Genomic DNA, 11332 nt, shown 5'->3' with positions numbered 1-11332 from the left:
CGTATGTCGACTATGTGGCCAGAAAGTCAAGCGTGGCCAGGGGGCCCATGTTGGGACTACAGCGTTGCGTCAGCATATGCAGCGTCGCCATTCGGTGGCCTGAGAAAACCGTGATAAAGATACGGCGGTTCTGCCTGCCCCAGCCCAGGGTTCCATTTTGTCATAGGGTGCTGGCAGATTACAGGCCTCCCATAGGTGCTGCCAGGCCCCAAATCTGCCATGGGCCCCCGTACCGCCTGGTCACGCTGCTGCTGGGCCCACAGTGTGACCTGGGTCCCTGTACCGCCTCCCATTGCTCCCACTCTGCCATGTGCCACTTTCAGGTCTCCTCACACTCCTGCTGGTTTCCATTTTGTCATAGGTTGCTGTATGGCCTCCCATTGCTGCTGCCTCCACCGCCACACTGTGGCTCCAAACACTGGTTTTGGCCCCGTGACTGGCCAAATGAGTGAAGTGTGCGGTGATTCTAAGATCGACGGCACTCATCTGCATGTCATACTGACTGACAGTATTATTTCTCTTCCCCAGCAGACTCCAAGGGCATTTAAATTAAAGGTACAGTGTTCTGCACTAATATTAAGTCTCTCTGAAGCCTAGAAACACCCTTTTTTAAGTTAAATTCACAGCGAATTTATTCGACTCGAATCGAATATTGTCCACGAATTCGCCGAATCAGTCGAATCGAATTTTTCATTTCTTCGCTCATCTCTAAATATATGATTATTATATATATTATTTTATATATATGATTATTAATTTATTATTACTAAATCCAAAGTTTAGCTAAAAAAAAATCTCTACAGCTTTAGTTACATTAATTTCCTGTAATGAAGTTTGTCCCATGATATCTAGGCTGCTGTACTCTAGAAATCTTCACTGCAGGTTGCCCTGTTCTCTTCCTGTAGCTGAACTTCTGGCACTGTGGGGGTTAACAGCTTTGGGTCTCCAGACTCAGCAGCACTAAATATAATCTGATGGGAACACACCCTCTTGTGCCCTCTCCTCCAATTAGAAAAGATCTTTCACTAATGACACTGCCTGTAAAAGCACCTGTGAATGGGGAGGGAATCCTGTGACTTACCAGACTCTCCCACATTCACAGATGGTGTTACAGGGGGTGTAATCAGTGAAAGATCTTTTCTCATTGGAGGAGAGTGCTGCAGGGGTGTGTTTCTGTTGGATCATCCTTGATGCAGTGGAGACCTAAAGCTGTTACCCTCACAGCGTCAGAAGTTCAGCAGCAGCATGAAGAGGACCGGGCAGCCCCACAGTGAAGATTTCTACAGAATTCTGCAGCCCACACATTGTGGGACATACAGTAGTTCATTACTGATAGGTAATGTAACTAAAGCTGGAGAGAAAAAATGTTTTTTAATTAAATTTTAGCTTTTAAGTATATGTGAACTCAATTTCTAATATCTAAATAATCTAAGGTCACAGCATACACTTTCATTTTATGGCATCAGCATTGCAATAACATTACAAAAAATATAAGCATACCTGAAAAATCTCCTTTCATGTTGTGAGTTCTGCCTGTCTGCTGGTCGCCTCTTTCCACAACTTCCTGGATTCCATTCATGCTTTGCAGCTTCTCCTCTGTTGTATAATTCCCATTTCTAAGGATCCCGTGGTACTTTACTGTCTGCAAGCAGTGATTCCTGTACTGACTCCACCTTACCTAAAGAACCCAGACCATGCCCTTTGACCCTGACCTTGATTCTAACCCTGACACTGACATAGACCAAACCCTGGTCTAACTAATTTATTGTTATTTTAGTATTTTTTCACACACTGCATTTGCGACCTGCATTTGTAGTGTCATTAACATTGCACTGACACCCACTGCAGATCACAGGGGCAGTGCGATGTGAATGATGTGCGGGAAACGCACAAGGATAATGGGTTTCCTGCACCGCATTCTAGTGTGATCTGGGGCTTTCCTGCACATTTCAGAAACATGCTGTAATAGTGGGTTGCACTTGTGGTACCATTAATTGTTAATGGCACCCCAACTACAGGTAGCAGATGTGTGTTTTGACACGTGACAAAAATGCTACAAACATGCTAAAACACCCATTTAAAAAATGTCTGACAATCCACGATCAAAAAAGTTGTGTAGCTACTTTTGGGGCATTTGTCGTGCATAGGGCAGCCCATTCGGTTCCTGCTTTAAATTGGCTACCCTGGGATTTGGATATATTCATTTATATATTAGTCATGGACTATTTCCTTTGTTTTTTACACATTTCAGTGCTGCACTTTGTTTTAGTGTGTCATTTTATAGGTATACTGCGATTACCTTTAGTGCTATAGCTGCTTATCTAGGAGTGCTCACTTTATATTTTCTTATCTCATTCAAGTGAATGAGCAGCCCTAGAAGCAACGCGTGAAAAATGCACAAAAAAAAAGTGCCCACTATGTTCAGGTGTGGATGGGGCCTGATAGCCAATTGCATGCTATTACAGCAATCATATGATTGACAGCTTGTCCTCCTGGCTCCCAATCATTAGTGTGAGACCCAGAGCTGTCTGTGTCAGCTCAGTCTCTTGGCAGAAACACAGGTATGCACATATGCAGCCCTTACAGAAGAATACCCACTTCAGCAAGCCTGCATATGTGTGTATACTTGTTGGCAAGATGTTAAAGAGGAGGCACTTTGTAATTCTTACCTTGGGTGCTAGAGCAACTTGTCCTGGCACTGTGTATGGGAGCCAAGGGAAAGATAAGCAGGATTTCCATTCTGTTAATAAATGTCAGCCAGCACAATTCACTTCCCCTGAGTCCAGGCTGTCATGGACTCACCTTCTAGCGTTGATGTCATCATAGTGGCCTGGGCTCAGTACGGCTGCAATGAACGGCACTCACATCATTATGGGACAGACATTCAGTGCAGGAATAAGTACCACCCTCTGCTGCCTCTGAAATATAAGAGGAAGGACCTATTACATCACCAGGCCAGCCAGAAGACTCTTGGAAAATGGTAGGTGAGTGTGATATACAGTATATATATATATATATATATACTATATTGCCAAAAGTATTGGGACACCCCTCAAAATCACTGGATTCAGGTGTTCCAATCCCCTCCATGGCCACAGGTGTATAAAATCAAGCACCTAGGTATACAAACTGCTTCTACAAACATTTGTGAAAGAATGGGTCGCTCTCAGGAGCTCAGTGAAATCAAGTGTGGTACCATGAGTGTTGCTTGTCTTCTGGAACACTTTTTACTCTACATTCAAATAAAGTCTCTACGGTACATTCTCACCTTGTTGCCGATCCTATATGATTGATTCATTGGTTCAGCAGACGGAGACCGCAAGAGTTGCATGGTGAGATTTATACGCCTTCTAGAATATGTTATGATAGGTTGCCATGATAGGTTGCCACCTGTGCAATAAGTCCATCTGTGAAATTTCCTTGCTATTAAATATTCCGCGCTCAACTGTTAGTGGTATTATAACAAAGTGGAATCAACTGGGAACAACAGCAACTCAGCCATGAAGTGGTAGGCCATGTAACAGAGCGGGGTCAACGCATACTGAAGCGCACAGTGTGCAGAAGTCGCCAACTGTCTGCAGAGTCAATAGGTAAAGACCTCCAAACTTTGTGTGGCCTTCAGATTAGCTCAACAACAGTGCGTAGAGAGCTTCATGGAATGGGTTTCCATGGCCAAGCAGCTGCATCCAAGCCTTACATCACCAAGTGCAATGCAAAGTGTCGGATGCAGTGCTGTAAAGCACACCACCACTGGACTCTAGAGCAGTTGAGACGTGTTTTCTGGAGTGATGAATTACACTTGTATGTCTGTTAATCCGATGGATGTGTCTGGGTTTGGCGGTTGCCAGGAGAATGGTACTTACCAGACTGCATTGTGCCCAGTGTAAAGTTTGGTGTAGGGGGGATTATGGTGTGGGGTTGTTTTTTAGGGGTTGGGCTTGGCTCTTTAGTTCCAGTAAAGGGAACTCTTAAGGCATCAGCATACCAAGAGTGCACAAAGCAAGGTCCATAAAGACATGGATGAGTGAGTTTGGGATGGAGAAACTTGACTGGCCTGCACAGAGTTCTGACCTCAACCTGATAGAACATCTTTGGGATGAATTAGAGCGGAGACTGTGAGCCAGGCCTTCTCATCTGACATCAGTGCCTGACCTCACAAATGCGCTTCTGGAAGAATGGTCAGACATTCCCATAGACACACTCCTAAACCTTGTGGACAGCCTTCCCAGAAGAGTTGAAGCCATTATAGCTGAAAAGGGTGGGCCAACTCAATATTGAACCCTATGAACTAAGCATGGGAAGCCATTAAAGTTCATGTGTGTGTAAAGGAAAGCGACCCAATACTTTTGGCAATATAGTGTATGTCATCTGTCCATATTGTATATAAAAATAAACAAGAGCACCTACATCACACATATGTAAGTAGATAGATCGAATATGCCCTCCTTTCTTCATCTGAGACCTACTGTATGAAAAGGATCCATTTACAACCCTAAACAACTACAATAGACCAAAAGGGTTTTCCATACCAAGCCCAATAAATTTTCATTTTAACCAAGCAGTGACAACTATGCTAAAGCATACAGCGCACCCCACTGGTATTTTTACAACATGCACCCACCATGATGGGTTATACTGTATTACTCAAAGATCATGAGAGTTACTGCACATGGCTGGTTGTTCTTCATGATTTTTGAAGCAGTTACTGTAAAAATGCTTGGGAAGATCTTTGGTGCGGTATGATGGAAACCTGCCACATGATTACTGAAACACAATTTCCAAACCAGAACAAAGCGCTGAATATTTCCAAATACACCTCTCAGAAAGAAGAGTGTAAGGAACTCCCTACTGTTCTAAAACAAAGAGCAAGCAACTTGATTTACCATTAGGCCCCATTCACACCTTTGTGCTCCAAATACAGGTTCAGAAATGGACACTTCTATGCAGGTTCTCAGAAATGCGCCAAAATGTGCATTTCGCTTGCAATGTCTTCATTTCTTAATGCCTCTCCAGACGTGAGTAGCAATTGTGCATTTTTTCACACAACAAAACATAGAAAATGCGCAAGGTTCGCTGCAAAAAAAAAAGGCGCAGGAGTTACTTTGGCATGTTTGTCACATGTACAGTTGCAAGAAAAAGTATGTGAACCCCTTGGGATTACGTGGAGTTTTGCATGAATTGGGCATAAAATGTGCTCTGAACATCATCTAAGTCACAACAATAGAAGAACACAGTCTGCTGAACATAATACTACACAAACATTAGATGTTGCCATGGTTTAATTGCACATAACATGTAAACATTCACAGTGCAGAGAGGAAAAAGTATGTGAGGCCCTAGCCTAATGACTTCTCCCAGAGCTAATTGGAGCCAGGAGTGAGCCAACCTTGACTCCAATCAGTGTGATGATATTGGATGTGTTGCTGACAGCTGTCCTGCCCTTAAAAAACACACACCTGTTTTGGATTTACTGGTTTCAAGAAGCACTGTCTGATGTGAACCATGCCTCGCAGAAAAGAGCTCGCAGAAGACCTACGATCAAGAATTGTTGACTTGCATTAAGCTGGAAAGGGTTACAAAAGTATCTCCAAAAGCCTTGATGTTCATGTGTCCACGGTAAGACAGACTGCCTACAAATGGAGAAAATATGTAAAGGGTAAGGTAAGTGAGCGCAAACAGACAAAGCGAGCAGCTAACATACAGGGTAATCCTCAATACCTTGAACGTGAAATAAACAAAAATGGGGTATGTAGCGCTACAAAATATCAGACAAAGAGGGTGACACCATAAAAAGTAACAATAATGGACAAAATTGTTCATATGGTGTATCTGGAGGGCAGATGGATATGATCCTGTGACGTTCCAGATCCAACTCAGTAGGATAGAAAAAAATAGTGTGGTTATGCGCTTACCACAAATACATACAATATGGGCATTGTATGTAAATCCTCAGCAACAGGTCATCATGCTCTGGTCAGCAGCATGAGCAGCATCTGGTCACATCAGGACATCAGGGTCTGGTCAGCAGCGTGAGCAGTATCTGGTCACCATAGCGGGCATTCAGGGATGGTGGTGCACACCTTTTATAGGGGTCCCCTCAGACTCACCCGTAGGTCCAACGTTGTCCCAGCACCAACTGGTTCCTTATTCCAGATCACCACCTTGCAGAGCTCATTATAAACGAGCCAGGAGGCAAGAAGGTATCAATGGTGAAATACGTTTATTCAAAGTAAAATAAGCAGACAGAAGGAAAGAACTCACATCAGCATAAAAGGGATACATCCACGTCTCATGGGTTCCCTGGTGGCTAGTGGTTCCATCAACATAAAAAACACTCATCCAGGTCTGATCTAAATGTCCCTGGTGGCTAGTGGTATCATCAGCAGAAATTGTATATCAAGATTCCCCAGGGATGAAAGCAGCCACCCAGGTCTAATAACAAGACTCCCCTGGTGGTTAGTGTTTCCCTGGTGGTATAGGCGTCAATTGGGTGGATCCACTAACATGTTTCGAGCAAATGCTCGTTTTCAAAGGGGTAGGGGTAGGTACCCCTTTGAAAACGAGCATTTGCTTGAAACATGTTAGGGGATCCACCCAATTGACGCCTATACCACCAGGGAAACACTAACCACCAGGGGAGTCTTGTTATTAGACCTGGGTGGCTGCTTTCATCCCTGGGGAATCTTGATATACAATTTCTGCTGATGATACCACTAGCCACCAGGGACATTTAGATCAGACCTGGATGAGTGTTTTTTATGCTGATGGAACCACTAGCCACCAGGGAACCCATGAGACGTGGATGTATCCCTTTTATGCTGATGTGAGTTCTTTCCTTCTGTCTGCTTATTTTACTTTGAATAAACGTATTTCACCATTGATACCTTCTTGCCTCCTGGCTCGTTTATAATGAGCTCTTCAAGGTGGTGATCTGGAATAAGGAACCAGTTGGTGCCGGGACAACGTTGGACCTACGGGTGAGTCTGAGGGGACCCCTATAAAAGGTGTGCACCACCATCCCTGAATGCCCGCTATGGTGACCAGATACTGCTCACGCTGCTGACCAGACCCTGATGTCCTGATGTGACCAGATGCTGCTCATGCTGCTGACCAGACCATGATGACCTGTTGCTGAGGATTTACATACAATGCCCATATTGTATGTATTTGTGGTAAGCGCATAACCGCACTATTTTTTTCTAACCTACTGAGTTGGATCTGGAACGTCACAGGATCATATCCATCTGCCCTCCAGATACACCATATGAACAATTTTGTCCATTATTGTTACTTTTTATGGTGTCACCCTCTTTGTCTGATATTTTGTAGCGCTACATACCCCATTTTTGTTTATTACAAATGGAGAAAGTTTAGCACTGTTGCTACTCTCCCTAGGCATGGTCGTCCTGTAAAAATGAATGCAAGAGCACAACACAGAATGCTGCATGAGGTAAAGAAGAATCCCAGAGTGTCAGCTAAAGACCTACAGAAATCTCTGGCACATGCTAACATTTTTGTTGACACATCTACAATAAGGAAAACATTAAACAAGAATGGAGTACATGGGAGGACACCACGGAGGAAGCCATTGCTGTCCAAAACGAATATTGCAGCACGTTTGAAGTTTGCAAAAGAGCACCTGGATGTTCCACAGCACTACTGGTAAAATATACTGTGGACAGATGAAACCAAGATTGAGTTGTTTGGGAAGAACACACAACACTATGTGTGGAGAAAAAAAGGCACAGCACACCAACATCAAAACCTCATCCCCACTGTAAAACATGGCGGAGGGAGCATCATGGTTTGGGGCTGCTTTGCTGCCTCAGGGCCTGGACGGATTGTTGTCATTGATGGGAAAATGAATTCCAGAGTTTATCAAGACATTTTGCAGGAAAACGTACGACCATCTGTCCGCCAACTGAAGCTCCGCAGAGGATGGGTGATGCAACAGGACAATGACCCAAAGCATACAAGTAATTCAACAAAACAATGGCTGCAACAGCACAGAATATGCCTTCTGGAGTGGCCCAGTCAGAGTCCTGACCTCAACCTGATTGAAATGCTGTGGCATGACCTTAAGAGAGCGATTCACACCAGACATCCCAAGAATATTGTTACACTGAAACAGTTTTGTGAAGAGGAGTGGTCCAAAATTACTCCAGATCGTTGTGCAGGTCTGATCTGCAACTACAGGAAACGTTTGGTTGAGGTTATTGCTGCCAAAGGAGGGTCAACCAGTTATTAAGTCCAAAGGTTCACATACTTTTTCCTCCCTGCACTGTGAATGTTTACATGTTATGTGCAATTAAACCATGGCAACATCTAATGTTTGTGTAGTATTATGTTCAGCAGACTGTGTTCTTCTATTGTTGTGACTTAGATGACATTCAGAGCACATTTTATGCCCAATTCATGCAAAACTCCACATAATCCCAAGGGGTTCACATACTTTTTCTTGCAACTGTAAGGCAGCCCATTCAAGTGAATGACAAAAAGCAAAGAAAACTTTGATCAAGAAACTGCGCAGAACCAATACATCCTGAATAGAACCACTGCCACACAGGCATTGAGCAGACATTGAGACAATCTTTATCTGTCCATTGATGTGACTGATCCAATCTGGGCAAAATGATTAAAAGACAGCAGCTTCCAAAACCTCTTAGAGGAGAGGAACACTGGAACACAACAAAAAACAGAAGAGAAGCGCAATCCATTGCACAGTTAACCTTTATTTTGAAATAGAAATAGGAGACATTCCATGTCATGTGGACAAGATACAGCGTCTTATGACTCAGCAGCAGCAGGTTTCAGCAGAGAGAAGGACTCCAAAAGCTGGAACCATACAGCGGTACGCTGGTGTGATTTCCTCCTGTTACCATCAGTATTCCTCTCTCTCCCTGTAACCAGTATGTTTGTTCACTCTCTGTGTGTCACATTGGTAGGTTAGGCTGGGTTTACACTTGAGCTGGTTTGCAGCCCACAGCCTATTCATTTGAACAGACTGCTGTGCCTGATGTTTTCTCAAGAAAAAAGGTGCCTGCACCATTTTCAAAGTGCAGTCGCAGGAAAATCGCATGTTGCTTTTGCATCATGGGAATTATTCTGGGATTCTCACACCTGCAGATGCGAGTGGGTTGAATGGATGAATGAATGGCAGCCCCTGGCATCTCTACAGAGCAGCGCGTTTTGGCTGCGGGTGGTTGGGGGTGTGGGAACAGCTGCGATTCCTGCACCTGCAGCCATCCACTGCAGTGTGAACCTAGCCTAAGTGCCTGGTCAAACCGGTGTGATTTCAGGTGCAAATTTTTTGGAATTGAAATTGCACCTGAAATCGCATCTAATGAATGTGCATGTCAGTGTCTTAACATTTGCAATTTGCTGCAGCGCGATTTCTAAGGTAGTTCTTGCACTGCTTTGTTGCAATTTCACATACATAGAATATAATGGAAATCACGCTGCAAATTGCAAGAAATTGTTGAAAATCTTCACAAATAGCAATAAAATCTTCAGAAATCGCACCTGAAATTGCACACAAATTGCAGCGGTGTGACCGATTATGTTGCTTACCGTCATCTACTATGTTTATATATTGTTCCTGCCACTAGTTTAGTGTAATAGCAACATTGTAGCTCATGTGAGTTCTGGGTTGTTTATTTACAATTGGTTACATTTTAGCCACATATGTTTCCTTGTCGTATTTTCAGCTAAATTGTCAGGAATTCCTATCTATTTTAGTACGTTTATCCCAGGTATCTATACATAGTACTATAGCTGAGATCTACATTATAAACTTTTTTGTTATATATATATATATATTGAAAGAATAAAGCATATTAACCTAATAAAGTATAAATGGAACTCTATAAATGAACTTTCAGCATTTTTAGAATAAAATGAATGGTGTTACTGAGTGCATGTGATATTTTTATTCTCACAGCTAGTGCAAGTAAAGCAGGCATCCCAATATAGTGTATACACAGTATATGTTCATATACAATCACCATCCACTTTATTAGGTACACCTTACTAGTACCGGGTTGGACCCCCTTTTGCATTCAGAACTGCCTTAATTCTTCATGGCATAGATTCAACAAGGTGTTGGAAACATTCCTCAGAGATTTTGGTCCATATTGACATGATAGCAGTTGCTGTCGATTTGTCGGCTGCACATCCATGAACTGTTGATGCAAGGCAGGATGGATCCATGCTTTCATGTTGTTTACGCACAATTCTGAACCCACCATCTGAATGTCACAACTGAAATTGAGACTCATCAGACCAGGCAACGTTTTTCCAATCTTCTATTGTCCAATTTTAGTGATCCTGTGTGAATTGTATCCTCTGTTTCCTGTTCTTAACTGACAGTAGTGGCACCCGGTGTGGTCTTCTGCTGCTGTAGCCCATCTGCTTTAAGGTTTGACGTGTTGTCTGTTCAGTGGTTATTTGAGTTACTGTTAGCTTTCTATCTTTTTGAACCAGTCTGCCCATTCTCCTCTGACATCAACAAGGCATTTTCCTCCACACAACTGCCGCTCACTGGATATTTCCTCTTTTTCGGACCATTCTCTGTAAACCCTAGAGATGGTTGTGTGTGAAAATCCCAGTAGATGAGCAGTTTTTGAAATACTCAGAGCAGCCCGTCTGGCACCAACAAGCATGCCACGTTCAAAGTCACTTAAATCCTCTTTCTTTCCCATTCTGATGCTCGGTTTGAACTTCAGCAAGTCATCTTCACCACGTCTACATGCCTAAATGCATTGAGTTGCTGCCATGTGATTGGCTGATTAGCAATTTGTGTTTACCAGGCAATTGAACAGGTGTACCTAATAAAGAGGCCGGTGAGTGTATAGCTTGTGTTAATTAGTTCATGTATCATTCATTTACAATCTCCATTTTGGACAGTAACAGTTATTGAGAGTTAAAATGTTCTTCATGTGCGTGTACATATGCGTGTATCATCTTTATTGCTCACGCCCAGGCATCTATTATTATTAACATGAATTCTGCTTACCGATGTATCATTATATATATATAACTTTCATTGTGGCACATTTGATCATACGTATGGACGTGCATGCGTGTGTGTGTATTTATATATATAAACATTGGTACTGAATTAACAACAAGTTTCTTGTTTTTGAACTGCATATTTATTTCATAAATATTATCTGTTTTTATAGCAATTTTAAAACATTATATTATGTTAGGTTACATATATTAACTTATATAGTCACATTAGATCAATATTGTTAAATGTACATTGAGATAAAATTTTACTCATTATTTGTTCGGTTGGTATTTATTTTAAATAATTTTTTATCATTTGTGA

Source organism: Staurois parvus, unplaced genomic scaffold, assembly GCF_062004578.1.
Source record: "Staurois parvus isolate SC_StPar_1 unplaced genomic scaffold, SC_StPar_1.0 ptg000665l, whole genome shotgun sequence".
NCBI lineage: Eukaryota > Metazoa > Chordata > Amphibia > Anura > Ranidae > Staurois > Staurois parvus.
This window is presented reverse-complemented; position numbering follows the sequence as displayed.